This window comes from Pan paniscus, chromosome 3, assembly GCF_029289425.2.
Source record: "Pan paniscus chromosome 3, NHGRI_mPanPan1-v2.0_pri, whole genome shotgun sequence".
NCBI classification, from domain to species: Eukaryota; Metazoa; Chordata; class Mammalia; order Primates; family Hominidae; genus Pan; species Pan paniscus.
In genome coordinates this window covers 87,369,817-87,383,635 of record NC_073252.2, presented here as the reverse complement: position 1 = coordinate 87,383,635, position 13,819 = coordinate 87,369,817, and positions in this window count along the sequence as shown.

Below are 13,819 nucleotides of genomic sequence, written 5' to 3'. Positions count from 1 at the left end.
ACTGTTCAAAAAGGAGGCCACTGGATGATTTCAAGCTTGCGTTTGCTGTACAGCTGAGGAGAAACATTTAGAATGTTCTACTTTTGTCACAATCCCTATATTTGCCATCCTCATTTACACATAAAAAAAATTGAGGCTCAGAGAGGTTGAGATATGTGCCGAAGGTTATAAATCTAGTGAATGGTAGAGGTAGAATTTAATCCAGCTTGACCTGATTTTCATGTCCCGATGTTATTAATGAGAATGTGTCTCAAATAAATGAGCCAAGTAGAAAATTGAAGAAAAAAGTAGATCATTAATCAATAAATTTCCTAGTGTTTTTCACCTTAGCAGCAATTTCTGCAACTTTGTTTTAATAGTAATCACTCCTACTTTCTACTCACTAAAAATATACCATAAATATTATTTTCAAAGCACAAATATGAAATACTGAAGAAAAACATTATCTCCAACAAGCAAAATATAAGAGGATTTCAAAAAGAGGGAGGAAAGGTAGAATTAAAAAATAAAAATATAATTATAACTTTATTTCTCAACATAAGCTCCATTAAGTTTATGACACTTTTGTAAGAGTGATACCAGCCTTTTAGTCCATCCCTATAGAGCTGAGGGTCCTGGGACTTTAACCATGTTGATGCAGGCTTTTTTACTTTATTAAAGGAAGAAAAATGTGTGCCTCTTAAATACTTTTTAAGATTAGGGCAGGAAAAGAGTTTAAAAAAAAGCCAATTCAAGACTATAAGGTGAATTCCTAATGATTTCCATCAAAACTCACATAATTGTTCTTGCTTGATGAGAAGAATAAACAGTGACATTGTCATGGTGGAGAAGGACTCTCTGGTATAGCTTCCCCGGGCATTTTTCTGCTAAAGCTTTGGATGACTTTCTCAAAACACTCTGATAATGAGCAGGTGTTTTCATTTGGGAGCCCTCAAGAAAGTCAACAAGCAAAGTGCCTTGAGCATCCCAAAAAAGCTGATGCCATGACCTTTGCTCTTGGCTGGTCCCTTTTGCTTTGATGGGACCACTTCCACTTCTTGGTAGCCATTGCTTTGATTGTGCTTTGTCTTCAGGATTGTACTGGTAAAGCCATGTTTCATCTCCTGTTACAATTATTTGAAAAAATGCTTCAAGATCTTGAGCCCACTTGTTTAAAATTTCCATTGAAAGCTCTGCTCTTGTCTGCAGCTTACCTGGGCACAATGCTTTTGGCATCTATTGAGTGGAAAGTCTTCTCACCTTTAATTTTTCAGTCAGAATTGTGTAAGATGAACAACTGAGGTGTCTATGGTGTTGGCTTTTGTTTCTGCTGTTAATCATTAGTCCTCTTCAATTAGGACATAAACAAGCTTAATCTTATCCTTACAAATTATGCGGATGGTCTGCCACTGTGGACTTCATCTTTGATACCACCTCATCTCTTCCTAAAAGGAGTTATCTATTTGTAAACTGCTGTTTTCTTTGAGTCATTGTTTCCATAAACTTTTTTAAAGCATCAATGATTTCACCATTCTTCCACCTAAGTTTCACCATAAATTTTATGTTTGTTCTTGCTTTGATTTTAGCAGAATTCACGTTTCTCTGAATGGGACTCTTTTCAAACTTATGTCTTATTCTTGTTAGTGCCTCAAACTAGATTCTATTCAGACATATTATAGCAAGTTAGTATAAGTTTATTTTGGTGCAAAAAAAGTTGAGAACTATGCATAGTTTTGTCAAAATACACATTTACCTGAACTTTGTGAAGTCCTCTTATGCAATGGTAAAGGAAATATATAAATAGAAAATATATTTTAAATTAGATGACAGCTGGTATTCTTTGACATCTAGATTGAAGAATGAAATGTACATATTGCTTATTTTTAGGACAGCAAGCAATTAATCGCCTCCTTTCCAATAAAAAAAGTCATGAAAATGAAAGTAAGAAAATTTCAAGATGATGGCTAGGCACAGTCTATATTTCACTCTAATTATTGGTGTATTTGTTATTTCCTGGACTCACAGTATTCCCTGATGCCTTTGCTTTTGTCAAGCTATTTATTCTCCCTATAATGCCCATGTTCTCTTTTATCTTTCATAACTTCATGTACCAAAATTGGACCTATCTGCAATGACTACTGTAGGGGCCAAAGAAAATCTTTCCCTTTGTCCTCTGAAGGTTAGCTGAAAAATCAACTGACAAAAGGCAGATTAATTTGGAAAAGGGCATACAAATTTATTAATATGCACACAGGGGAGAAGCGCATAGTGATTGTCCATCCCACAACAAGGTTTAGAAGCTCGTATACCATCTTGAGGTTACAGAAAGAGTGGGAGATGGATTGTAGCAAAACAGGTAGATAAGACCTGGGTAGCAAGGCGGTCTTGTAATGTAAATGAAATCTCACAGGTAGCAGGCTTCAGAAAGAATAGACAGTAAATATTTATTTTAGACCTTTAAAGGTATCAGACTCTCTTACTCCTTCCTAGATCCAGACAAGGGAAATCTTCAGAGAAAGCCTGGCTATATCAGCGCAGATTCTGCATAGATGCAAATCTCCCCTGCAAAAGACAGCTTTGCAGGATGACTTCTGTTTGCTGGCTCCCTAAACAACCATCTCAAAATATGTCAAAAATATATTTTAGGGTAAAATATTTTTATTTCTTTCATTACTCAAATGAGAGTTCTTCCATAGACACTTGCACCAATAACAGATATAAAAGAACATTTTCATTATTTTGTCTACCTTCCCACAACACCTTGCATTATACAGCATTTGTCTTGACTCTTCCTTCTCATGTGAAAGCCTCTTGAGAGCAGAAGTCATATTTTCTGCATCTTTGTGTCCCTCCCCTTTCCTCTGAATGCTAGGCATGCTTCACCATAAAGGGAATACAAAGAGGTCAGTATATGAAATCATCTCTTTGTAACAGTGAGAGAAATCTGACATCACTGACTTCATCTTGCTTCTATCCTCACAGGCTAACTGCCTTTGCTTATTCCTACATGTAGGCCAAACTAATCACGGAAAGAGTTTAGATATTTTAACTTTAGAACTAATGACTATTTCTCTTTTGAAAGAGGCCTGTGCGGAGATAAGGAAGTATGCACACAACTAACAATTCTGTTCAAGATTTATAGAAACAAGGTGGACCTGACAAGCAGTTAACCACAAACAAGTTTTGCAACCTCTTCACACCACTCCTGATGCCCAGATGTCCATAGGCACCAGTTACCTTTTGACTTTAACCCCCTCTTTGTTCCCCCCTCCCCTAATATAAAAGGAGCCTAAAATTCTATTAACTTAATGCGGTTCTTTAGGGCATTAGTCCCGTATCTTCTTGGCTTACTAGCTCTCTGAAATAAAGTCACTTTACTTGCCTCAACACCTTGTCGCTCAACCTATTGGCTTTCTTGCAGCAAGGAGTATAAGCTTTGGACTCAACAGCATCATAAGGGCTTAAAACATTCTAAAAACTAGAATGCACAGAAAATTTTTAAAAGATACTTTTGGATTCTCATTGAAACTAGTATCATTGCTCTCCTGCAGAAGTAATATAGCCTTGAGTCTGATAAATTATCCCAAGGTAAATTTAATTTAGCCAATTAGTCTTTTCTAGATAAAGAAAAAAAATTGACAGAAAGCCTCTATCGAGGACTCAGAGAATCTCCTGTGGGTCTATGGAAAGATATACACCAAGATAGTCAGAATATAGAACGCTTTCAGTGTTCGCTGTTTGTCCTCTGAACAATTTCCCCTTCCTTGCTTTTTCTATTGTCTTTTAAAGAAAAAGATCAAAAGCAAAATTAATTGATGGATTATTATTTAAAATAAAGGAGTAAAATAGTAACAAATAAGGGTATAGCAACAACACCTCCAACTTGGTAAACAAAATTGCCATAAGAATCCAACAAGAATCTTTATGGGAATTGGAAACATTAAATAGGATATATCACATCTTGAGTGTCAAATGAAGCTTAATTCAGAATTTATTCATAAGAGAGGATCATGGATAAAGCATTGAAGGCTAACTTCCTTGGTCAGAAAGAAACCAGGAACAGATTTTAGAGACTCATAAACCTAATGATAACAGCACTCACAGAATTGGCAAGCACCCTGGGACTACACTACATGGCCAGTGGAAAGGAAAATCAAGTTGAGAATGGAAAAGAGAGGAAGTAGAATCATTAGGAATAACAGTAATCATTAACATCCACTGAGCACTTACTATGTGCCAGGCACTGGGCTAAGGGCTTCATTTACATCATTTCATTCTCTTACCACCTAACTTGTCTCCGTTTTTATTTTTTTCTCCTGAAAGCTTATTCTCTTGATGCCTGAATGATGTTTTAAAATGTAAATATGAGCTTATCGCTCCCTCAAAACCCTCCAAAGCCTTCTAATCCCATCTTCCAAAGCCTTCTAATCACTCAAGATATGGTATATTTTATTTAATGATTTCTAATTCCCATAAAGATGCCTGTTGGATTCTTATAGCAATTTTGTTTACCAAGTTGGAGTAGTTGTTGCCATACCCTTATTTTCTTATTTTCTATTGTTTTACTCCTTTATCTTAAAGAATAATCTGTCAATTAATTTTGCTTTTGACATTTTTCTTTAAAAGGCAATAGGAAAAACAAGGAAGGGGGAATTGTTCTGAGGACAAGAACATTATAGGGAGAAGAAATAGCTTGAGCAAAGCAAAGGCATCAGATGGCTTACTGGCATGAATGATCCAGCCACCAGCTGACCCCAAGTTCATTTTCTAAAATTTCACAACCTCAGTGAGACTTCCACACTGTCCTTTCTAAATTATCACGTCCATCTCTCTCTTTCTTTCTTTTTTCTTTTTTTTTTTTTTTTTTTTTTTTTTTTTGACACAAGGTCTCACTCTCTCACCCAGGCTGGAATGCAGAGGTGTGATCTTGGCTCACTGAAACCTCTGCCTCCTGATCTCAAGTGATCCTCCCACCTCAGCATCCCAAGTAGCTGGGACCGCAGGTGCACACTACCATGCCTGGATAATTTTTTGTGTGTTTTTTGTAGAGATTTGGTTTCACCATGTTGCTCAGGCTGGTCTCGAACTCCTGGGCTGCAAGCGATCCGCCTGCCTCAGCCTCCCAAAGTGCTGGGATTACAGGTGTGAACCCCCACACCCGGCCTCATCCAACACTTTTTCTATCCCCATACTCTACTTAATAGCACTTATCAGTACTTGAGATTATAGTATATAAAATCAATTATTATTAATCATGGTACGTATGTTCTATAAAGTTTGTGTGAATACTGCATTAGCAAACACTGAACCATTGCTCCTAAGAGAAATATAGGGTGAAGTTCCTATGAGTCTCTGGAGACAAAATGTTTGTCAACTGATCTATATATAACCTTGTTTTGTGTGTGTTTCTGTTGAAAGATGTGATTTAATACATATTGTTGATTCATTAACATTGAACTCCTCGCCAACAGCACTATAACTCATACCAGAAAGCAGCTTATCTAACACACATATTCTCTCTGTTTAAGGCACATCACAGCCTTGTTGTGCTTAGGAACACTAGACAGCACTTCAGCACTACTCTCGGGGGGCGGTGTAAACAGCAAAATCAACACAAAGCACAAAAATGTGAAAAATGTTGCACCAAGTAGAACACACAAAAAAGCCCACTTTACATTATGAGGGTTAAAACAAGAATGCAGAGAGCATGGCCTTGACTAACTTCAGCTGAGAATGTGTGCACAGAGTGACTCAAATTTTTTGTCATTCTGCGCCGATGTGTGAAAGACCACAAAGGTGTTATAATTGTTAATTTTGGAGATTACAAGTATACTTTAGCAAGTAGATGAATTAGCAAGTACAGAATCTGCAAATGATGAAGACTGGCTGTATTTATTCATTCATGTTGTATTATGTATCCCCCCTTTTTGATATCTAAGCAAGCTGTATAATAGCAAAGATGTTTTCTGGTTTGCTTTTACTTCAGCATCTAGACCAGCACTGTCCACAAGAAATGTAATGTGTGTGCACCACAAATGTGAGCTACTTATATAATTTTAAATGTTTGAGTAAATACATTAAAAAAGAAACATGAAATTAATTTTCATAACATTAATCTACCATAATATATCCAAAATATTATTTGAACATCTAGTAAGTAGCAAAGTATTAACATAATATTTTACTTCCTTTATTTCAAATCTTTGAAATGCACATATATTTTATACTTATAGCACACTTCAATTTGGACTAGACACATTTTAGGTACTCAATAGCTGCATGTGGTTAGTGGCTTATCATATTAGACAGCGCAGGTCTAGAACAATGACTGGTACATACTAAGTCCCCAGTAAACACTGATGAGTGAATTCATTTATTAATTGCTTCTAAATCCCAGACACTGGGCCAAGAAGTTTACATCCTTTACGTCACTTAATCCACACAGCCACCCTTCTGTTAGCTAGAGTTAGCCTCATTTTACACAGTTAGTAATAGAGATGCACTAAATTGCCCACAGTCACATAGAATTCCAGAACAAGGAAGGGCTTGAATATCCAACCATCTGACCAAATCTAATGTCTCCAAATATGTCTTCGTTAAAAGGCACTAATACAGTTTTACTTACAATATCCATTAAAATATTAGTTGAAATATTTCTGACTATAGGAGGGACTACATGGTTCTAGAAGAATTTCAAGTTTGGCCAAATACAGAGTGCATAACTTACTATTTTAAAAACTAGGTAATGCTAATGAACATAATTATTATATGCCTGAGTGATGAAGCGTATTGTCACCCAAGAGCCTATCTGCTCTCTCCATAACTTACCAGAGACTAATTAGAAAGACAGTAGCAGTAGGCTTTGGGGCATGAAGCACCAGGCATCTTGCACTATTGTTGCTGACAACCTGAGATGCTTTGCACTATTGCAGGGAATGACGTGGAAAAAGGCATTGTTATCCTTGGAAACCACATGGTTCCCCCTCATTCTTAAAATCTGTGAAAGACCTTTCGCCTTTTTCCTTATACATGAAACAAACATTACATTTTTACACAAATTTATGAAGTAAAAAATACTGCATGACATTTATCGAATGGCAATGTAATAATCAATTCACAATATTTACCGTCTTATGATTCCAAAAACAACTCAGGGCAGCTTAATCAATTAATAAGAATAACCCATCACTGCTTAACACAAACAACTTATTTTTTCTGCTCCAATCCTGCTTGCATAAAAATCTGCAAGATTAATCAGAGGTAATTTATTAGAGAGCAAAAAATGGAGACAAAAGAAGGTTACTCAGTCAGAGCAGCCACAGAATAATAAAGCTCATTTTGTTTCTGTTCAAATTGAAGAGCTCTTGGTATCAGACTAAAAATTGCAAATCATGTTTTCAATTTCCCCGAAGCCAGACTCTGATTACAGCATGTGTTACACCACTGGATTTCCTCGGTTGGCAGAATGTTACACACTCATAGAAAAAGTAACCTGGACACTTCAGTCCATGAAGAGGGCTCCACACTCCAGGCCTCTGCCTCTAAAAAAGCAACATGGAACAGGCGCTGCTACAGACCTTCAAGTGTACTCACTAAGTCATATTTTCCTACAGTGAAAGATCTTTTAAATAGAAAAGACAATCAGCACTGTTTTCCTAATTCACATATTGTTTCTGTGTTGGGTTTTTGTTTTCATTTTGCCTTAAATAGTCTCTCTCTGAATGTGGAATTCCAAAGAAATAAACCATATATGTCTACCAGATATCATCACCAAAGCAACTAGAGCTGAGCCACATGTTCACATTCGGGTTTAAAATATTCTAACATGATGAGAAGAAATGGTCCATCTTCTCCGAGAAGATCATAATGTTTTAGGGAAATATCTAAGAAACAAATGACTGGAGTTGCTGGAATTTCAATGCAAATGAGAGAGGTGTGCATTTAGAAGTGGCAGTGCTGAGAAAAATTTAGTCCAACATAGATTTTATTTTGATTCCATTGGTTTTGGAAAATTTCCCAGTATGAAACTAAAAAACAAGTCCCATGAAATTTGTTTTAAAAATTCAAATATGTATAAGGTGGCAAAATATATGCTATAATGTGACCGTTCAATAGGCAATTTTAGTCAGGACACAGAAAATAGAGCAGAGCCCAACAGGGGAGGAAAACATTGTTCCTTTGGAGGTCAGATAGTGAAAGTGGAAAGGAAGGACAAGCTAGCATGGTTGGAGGCCATACGGAGGCCTAGAAGAGAAATGAAAATAGACAGCTCTGGAAGGATCAGCATTCCAAACCTGCACCAGCCTTGGCTGCAGAGTCACTAGCTAAACTGGCTACGTGCCACAATGCCCAATCTGCATTTCCTTATGTTGATGATATCCCTCATTTAGCAATGTGTGTTCTGATATTCCTCACAAGACCTTCTGTAATATCTTCCCTAAGTCCTCTCTGTCAAAGTTATTGTGATCACCATGCATATAGCTGAGGTTTGAGAAGCTGTGTTGTGAATGTAAAATATACTTCTTTCAGACAAAGACTTTCCTCCATTATTCACTCATTCATTTACTAAATAAATATTTATTTATTTAGTAAGGCACATGTGCCTTCCATGTGCCAGTTACTGTTGGAGGGTCAGGCATACAGAAGTTTATGCCACAAACACAGCTCTTGACATTCTGGCACTTCCTTTCTTGATGGGGAAGACAGATATTAAATAAGACAACACATAAATAATATAATTCCAGATGATGAAACACCAGTGTCGAGAATCAGATCCAGGCAGTGGTGTAGCTCAGACTGGTTAACTCTTTCAAATTCCTTAGAAGCCTTGAGGCTTGCTCTAGCATGGATTAGATCTCATTTGATCTAACTTATACAGAGTATCCTGAATGTCGGTGCCAACCCTACAAAAGAGTTGACACAAAGTAGCAATAAAATGCAGGGCAAAACTGATGACAGTATGATCAGGGAAGGGGACAGAATGACCAGGAAGCATGCTAAAAAAATAGACAGTGGTGGTGGTAGAGGCTGGAGGTTGTATTTTAAGTAGGGAGGTCAAGGAAGTCTTCTGAGGCACTGATACTTGAGAACAGAAGTCTCATGGTGCAAAGCTCTGGAGGAAAACTGATAGAAGCAGAAGACTCTCGAGCCCAGATAGAGTTTCAGGTAGTCAAGGAAATGTAAGAAAGCCAAGGAGTTTAGATTATGATGAGTAAGGAGAATCAGCAAAAGAAGACGAGGTCAGAAGGCAGATCATATAGGATCTTGTACGCCATGGTAAGAAGTGGGGTGTTAATTTTAAATGTAGTGGAATGCCTTAGAGAGCATTAAATTGGAGTAAGTTGATGTGATTCAAAATGGTTAAACTCTTCAGATGAAGATGGCACAAAAAGAGGACAAAACCAACAATCATTTCTCTGTTGTAAGTTGACATCAGCCCTGGAAGTAGAGAAAATTAGAAAAGGGAACAGGCAGATTATGCAAAAAGGCGCTGTAGAAAAGATTTGAGAATTAACTGAAACCAGTGACCTAGGTCAAGTGATAGAGCAGTATTATGTAGTGCTCAGGGAAGATAATGGACTATCAATATGTCATGAAGTCTGCTGGGTCTTGTCAAACCTCCTGGCCATTGCTCACTCTTGCTGCTTCATGTGGGAGGAAATGCCACCTCCAGAAAAGACTAGAAAAACATCTTTAGTAACTAGGATGTGTTGGGATCAGAAATTGAAATGTTTAGATTGAAAGGCGTTGATTCTCTGGTTACCTTCTGTAGCAGCTAGGGTGGAGTTTCCTTGGACCTTCCTTCAAGACATACTGCTGCAAGCTTCTCTCCTGCTGCAGTGCCTTCAGGTCCCCTGCAGAGACCCCTCTGTGTCACCTGCTGTCCCCAGGTAACCCCCAGCCAATGACATGCACGGTAGAGGGACTGAGACCTGCCAATTTCTACCCAATGTAAGACTCCTCTAATGGGTACTTTCTGCTCTAGAGAAACTGCCCAGTGGCTGGCCAAAATGCTCTCAGACTTGGCACCACACTCTGAACATCTTTCTACCTAATTCTCCTCCCACCATCCTTTCCTCTCACAGGATTCAGACCTGAATTGCCCTGTGATGGTTTTTCCTACTCCTGTTGCCGCTCCTCTTTATCTTTCACGGACAAAACTTATAATAAATCTCTAATATCCCTAACTCCATCTTGGCATCTTCTTCTCAGAGAACCTGACATGACACAGAAACTGACACACTTCCACTAAAAGTGGGAAGTGGAATGTGAATTGCAAACAGAAATGTGGGCTTGTGGTGAAGAGCCTACGTGCACTGTCTTTTGTCCCAGTATTTTGACACAATTATTCATACTAATAGGATAGAGGCACAAAGCCAAATGTTCTAGGAGCTACAGGAGCTTTTAGAAAACATGTTTGATGCATTCAAGGGGATATGAGAAAGAAGGGCCTCTTAGGGAAAGAAGGAATTCATAGGAAGAGAAAGGCTTAAGATGAAAACAGTTGTGAAACAGGAACTGAATACAATGGGAAAATAATACGAAAATCCCCCAAATACAGCAACAAATTTAAAGTCAGCATTGGTGGCAATCAAAAAACAAAACATTAAAGGTGGAAAACTGCATTAAATGATATTAACAACCAAATTAATAGATAAAATAAAGTAAAAGAAAAAACAGTGAAGCCAACCTATAAATCATGCATGTTACTAAAGACCAAACATGAGAATAGGAAACGTAATAACAGTATATAAGAAAATCATTGCTGAACTGAATGGAAGCCTGTGTAGGTACAATGAAAACTTCCATTGTGTTCCATGGAAAATTAATTTTAATATAGATATATTATAGCAATTTTAATTTCAAGTATAAAGAAAAAAGGTTAACAATCACCCAACCAAGGAGGGGAAAAAGAGATTTACCTACAAAGCACAAAAATTAGGCTGGCTTCAACATATGTGGTAGCTAATCACCATATAAAATATAATCACTCTTACTGGTAATTAAATAAATTTGTAGCAAGTAGCAAAGTCTTACGTCTCCTTATGTTTTTAATGATGGAAAGGACTATGTTAAGTATTTTCAAAACTGCTCTTGAAAGTAGATTTTGTGACAAAATATTTTGGATTAATTTGGTTTCATTCATCAACATTTCACTTAATAATTCTACTTCTGGCAATCACATCTAATGAAATAATGTGGAATACAAACCAATATTTAGGCATAAAGATGTTCATTAAGTTGTCCTAGTAAAAATGGAAGCAATGTCAACATCCAAAATAAAGAAAACTTTAAATAAATGATAATACATGATTACAATGGAATACTTTGCAGCTTTTAAAATAATATTCATAAGAAATTTAAATAACAAGGAAATGTTTTAATATTATAATCTAACAATAAGAGAGAAAACAGGACGTAAAGCTATCTAGCTATCTATGTACAGGCCTACTTCAGAGATATTGTTAATTGAGTACCAGGACACTGCAATAAGGCAAATATTACAATAAAACAAATCACTCAAACTTTTTGGTTTCCCAGTGCATCTGAAAGTTATGTTTACACTATACTATAGCCTATTAACTGTGCAATTTATTATATCTAAAACAACAATGTAAATATCTTAATTTAAAAATACTTTATTGCTAAAAATTGCTAAAGATCATCTGAGCCTTCAGAAAGTCATAAACTTTTTGCTGGTGGAGGGTCTTGTCTTGATGTTGATGGCTGCTGACTGATCAGGGCGGTGGTTACTGAAGGCTGGGGTAGCTGTGGCAATTTCTTAAAATAAGACAACAATAAAGTTTGCTGCATCCATTGACTCTTCCTTTCATGAAAGATTTCTCTGTAGCTTGTGAGGCTGTTTGATAGCATTTTACCCACAGTAGAACTTCTTTCAAAATGGAGTCAATCCTCTCAAACCCTGCCACTGCTTTTCCAACAAAGCTTATGTAATATTCTAAAGTCTTTTTCGTCATTTTAACAATGTTCATGGCATCTTCACCCAGAGTAGATTCTATTTCAAGAAACCACTTCCTTTGCTCATCCATAAGAAGCAACCCCTCATTTGTTGAAGTTTTGTCATAAGATTACAGCAATTCAGTCACATCTTCAGGCTCTACTACTAATTCTAATTCTCTTACTATTTCTACCATATCTGCAGTTACTTCCCCATCTTATGCCCCTCAAAATCATCCATGAGGATTGGAACCAACTTCTTCCAAACTCCTGTTAATGTTGATATTTTGAGTTCCTCTCATGAATCAGGAATGTTCTGAATGGCACCTAGAATGGTAAATCCTTTCCCGAAGGTTTTCAATGTACTTTGCCCAGATCAAACAGAGGAATCACTCTCTATGGAAACTATAGGTTTACAAATTGTATTTCTTAAATAAGAGAACCTGAATGTCAAAATTACTTCTTAATCCATGGACTGAAGAATGGATGTTCTGATGGAAGGCATGAAACAGCTTTAATCTTCTTGTACCTCTCCATCAGAGCTCTTGTTTGACCAGGTGCCTTGTCAATGAGCAATAATATTTTGATAGGCATCTTTTTTTTTTCTGAGCAGTAAGTCTCAACAGTATGCTTAAAATATTCAGTAACCCACACTATGGACAGATGTGCTGTCACCCACACTTTGTTGTTCCATTTATTGAGCACAGGCAGAGTAAATTATCACATAATTTTAAAGAGCCCTGGGATATTCAGAATGGTAAATGAGCACTGGCTTCAACTTAAAGTCACCTGCTGCATTAGTCCCTAACAAGCGAATCAGCCTGTCCTTGGAAGCTTTGAAGCAAACCAGTGACTTCTTTCTAGCTATAAAAGTCTTGAATGGCATCTACTCCCAATAGAAGACGGTTTTGTCTACATTGAAAGTCTGGTTTTTAGTGTAGCCACATTCACCAATGATCTAAACTAGATCTTCTGATAACTTGGCTGCAGCTTCTACATTATCTTTTGCTATTTCACTGGGTACTTTTATGTTATAGAGATGACTTCTTTTATTAATGTTCATGAACTAACCCTTACTAGCTTCCAATTTTTCCTCTGCAGCTTCTTTACTTCTCTCAGCCTTCACAGAATTGAAGAGAGTTGGATTCTTGCTCTAGATTAGGCTTTAGCTTAAGAAAACATGGCTGGTTTGATCTTCTATCCAGACACTCAAACTTCTCCATATCAGCAATAAAGTTGTTTTGCTTTCTTATCGTTCTGTGTTCACTGAAATAGCACTTTTAATTTCCTTCAAGGACTTTACCTTTGTATTCACAACTTGACTAACTGTTTGGCACAAGAGACCTAACTTTCGCCTATCTCAGCTTTCGACATATCTTGCTCACTAAGCTTACTCATCTGTAGCTTTTGATTTACAGTGCAAGACCTGTGACTCTTCCTTTTGCTTGAACACTTAGAGTTTATGGTAGGGTTATTAATTGGCCTCATTTCAATCTTGTTATGTCTCAGGGAATAGGAAGGCCCAAGGGTTGATGGAGAAGTCAGAACACATACAACATTAATCAATTAAGTTTGCAACTTTATATGGACATGGTTTGTAGTGTCCCAAAACAATTACAATAGTAACACCAAAGATCACTGATCGTAGATCACCATAACAGATATAAGAATCATGAAAAAGTTTGAAACATTCCAAGAATTACCCAAATGTAACACAGACATAAAGTGAGCACATGCTGTTGGAAAAATGGTGCTGGTAGACTTGCCCATTGTGAGGTTGCCATAAACCTTTGAGTTGTAAAAATTACAGTATCTCTGAGGTGCAATAAAGTGAAGTACAATAAAACATGATGTGCCTACATATGTAAGGATATTTGTGAGT